Consider the following 3,649-nt stretch of genomic DNA (forward strand, 5'->3'; position numbering starts at 1 on the left):
GACCTTGAGAGGGCAATCTGCTGTCACAGGAGGATAATGCACCCATTGCAAAGCCCCTGTGCCAATATATTAGCTCTCCTTCTGTCATCTCTGGCTCAGCCTTCTCCCTGCTCTTCATTCTGGTCCTTGTGGTTGTCAGCTATTGAAATAACAAAGACCACAGTGTATGACTTGAATGCAAAGGAGATAAATCAACATGCTGCCTGCCTCCTAATAATACCATTTTCCAGATTATCCACGGCTTCCACAAAGTCTTCACATATACTTTGGGAAGTATATGAAGGATTCAATACCAAGAGGCATTGGATTAACAAAATTCTCAGATTCAGACTTCTTAACATTTCTGAAAGAACTGAAGTGGCCCACTTGAAGAGTTTCTCTCAAGGACTGCTTATTCTCAAGAAACATTCAGAGGAAAAAACAAGATGTTATAGATTACAGGGCATTACTAGACTTTATAGCTGTTTTTGAGTTTTTTACAGACTACTTCTTGATTCAGAAATTCAATTCCCTTCATCCCCTGCCTCAGTTTCCCAATTAAAATCAATATAAATAACGATACTGACATTCTTTCTTAAAGTGCTGTTGGAACTATGCATGACGAGCACTTCACAGAAGCTGCCTCTAAGTACTATTATTCTCTTTTCTTTTTTTTTTTAATTTAAGAGCCACTTAGCTATAAGTGAGATAGATGCCATCTCCAAGAACCTCTTAAGACCTCAGAATTTGGTTCATACAATATAAGAATTACATGGCTGTGCCATCCTCCATGTCATCAAGTAGCATTTGACAATGCAACATTAATTTAGTAGGAGCTCAATTATAGGCTCAAATCCTCCTAGTTGCCTTTTAGAGTGTTCTGCTTTTCAAGGGGTTCTTCTCTCTCAAAAGAGATATGATTTGCAAAAAAACAAGCTCACAATACATTCAAAATTAGTTGCAATGGTTCAAAAGAAAGTGGAAACCTGTCTGCCTAACAGCAGCATTCACTTGAGTAATCTTCATTTATGCCTCTCTAAAACCTCACCTCCATTCTCAGAAAACTGAAATTTCATACACTGCTGTGCTGTTTCATTGAAGCAAATTTTAATTTCCTTCCCCATCTCTCCCACAAAAGGACTTACAAAATATCTACACTCTCTTCCTATTTCCAACTTCTCTTTCTTTTGTTTTGACCTTTTATCTGTGTGAGACAGCAACAAGGTTGAAAGATTTATACTTAAAGAATGGGTGAGTGGATTAATGCATCCTTTTTTGTTTGTTTGTTTGTTTAAATAGATTTTATAACTGTCTTACAAGAGAACAGCAGGGGAAAAGTTTAGTTTGAGCATCAAATGGTTCTTCAGCATACATCTTACACTTAACAAATACCCTTACACAGATGCATCTTCTTATCTTGAGCTACATATTGAATGTTCAATTTTGTTGGTGAACAAGTGGCATGACCACTATTTTGTGTATGTCATTATATATTAATAAAGTGATACAAAGCCTGTTCACTTGTAGTGATTGTGTAACATCTTTAGCATAGGGTAAATTTTAAAAAGTACGAAACAGAAGATAAATTCAAGCAATTGGTCAGAAACAATTCTGTAAGGAACAAGACCTGTTTTAGATTAGCCCTGAAAGGCAGCTCAGAGCCACCCAGCCACTTGCTCATTCCCCACAATGGGGTGGGTGAGAGAATCAGAAGGGTGAGAGAATCAGAAAGGTAAGAGCGAAAAAACTTTTAGGGTGAGATAAAAACAGTTTATCAGGGAAAGTAAAAGCTATGCATATAAGCAAAGCAAAACAAGGAATTAATTCACTACATCACATGGGAAATAGCATCAGCCATGCCCAGGAAATCAGGGACCCACCATTTGTAATGGTGATTTGGGAATACAAACACTATCACTCCAAACATGGGATGAAGCAGAAACATCTTGTCTGTGAGACATGGGAGACTGTTTGACAATGAGAGAATAGGGCGAACAGCTGCAAATAAATTAAAACTCTGGGTAGCAGAATCAAGGGAATAAATTGCCCCCTAAAAAATGTCATAGACTTAAAAAGTTAGGTCAAATAAAAGCCAGAAAAGTAGAGAAGTCTTGATAAGTTTGCCCTAAGCAAAACAGGTAGACTCTTCTTCTCGTTACTAACTGCAAACTTTCAGAACATTGATGCCAGGCAAGTTTGAACCCTTTTGACTGCCATTCCTAACTAAGAACCATTACAGACATCCTGATAGAATGAGAATCTGACCTTGAAATCTACAATGTGCTTGCGAATCCACCTCTTGCAGAGTGTGATCCTGAGACAGCTGATAACGATTGTCTTCCAGCCTTTGAGTTGAAGACTGCTACTAAATAGATTGCCAAAATATTAGTTATCCATCCTTATCAGAAATTCTCAGCACTCTGTATGAAAAAAAAGGGAAAAAAAAGCCCTTGCAGCACTGCTTCTATAATTGCACTGATTATTTTAGCCAGTGGAAACACATGGGGCAGCTGCTACAGTAAGGCTCTCTCAGAGGGATGCACCAGTAATTGGTATTACCTTCTAAACTGTGACTCAGCACTGGTGTCTAATCCAACAACCTGTGGTTACATCTTCTGCCAACAAAAACCACCATAAATCACCTTTCCAAACACATCACTACAGTTTATTGGAGGCAATTTCAAGTTCATTTTCATGAAAATACATCTCCTACTATAATTTCTGCAAATCAAAAGTTTTTTCAAGTTTGATTTGGTTTTTGTCTACATTTTTTCCTTTAACATAAAAAAAGAAATGTGTACAACAGTGTAATGTATTCAACTGAGCCAGGATGATGTACAAGAATAACAATTTTCTTTTCCTTCAAAACACACTTTAGTCATGCTATCTAGTTAATCTGTAAACTACCTGTAGCAGGAGCTCTTCCTTGTTCCAGAACAGCAAGGCTACTTAAAGAGTGTCCAAACACTTCAGAGCCTTTTTGCTCTAGTGCAACATACATATTATATCATAATCATAATTCATACATGGCTAATTCTCTAAATCCATGTGCTAACCCTCCACATCTTCAAGCATGTTGGCAATTTTCTGCTGATTTAATTAAACTCTCTATTTTCAACAGTTCCAATCACTGTGTCCTTTTCAAGGGTGCACCTCGAAAAGGTATCGCCTTCTGAGGAGCCAGCATTACATATATAAGGGAGATATTCCAATACTATTTACATAAGTTGTGTTGCAATCTTAAGAGTCTGGTCTTGAAAACCTTTCAATCTTCAAGCATTTAAAAATAGAATTTATAAATCTAGCCTTGATACAGGTGTCCTGTTAAATGAGAGATGATCAACTACATTTTTTCCAGGGATCTGACAACACATGGCTCTGAGGAACACATGATCAACTGGTGGCCTTTTTATCCCTTGAGGCAGGCCTATTCCTGCCTTGGGTAACTGGCAGACTGGAAAAAACCAATTCCTTTCATTTACCTAGGAATTGCTCTTCCTAATCTACAAGTGCTGATGTAGCACAACTGGGGGCAGACATACTACAATAAACGTTGCAAGGAAGAAATTGCAATGCTGGAACACAGACAGTGGATTCATTTTAATGGTTCTGCATATGGCTACATTAAAAAGAAGAAAAAAAAGCATAATTGATGTCCTGCTGGCCCTCT

Source organism: Geospiza fortis, unplaced genomic scaffold, assembly GCF_000277835.1.
Source record: "Geospiza fortis unplaced genomic scaffold, GeoFor_1.0 scaffold131, whole genome shotgun sequence".
In the NCBI taxonomy this organism is placed as follows: Eukaryota; Metazoa; Chordata; class Aves; order Passeriformes; family Thraupidae; genus Geospiza; species Geospiza fortis.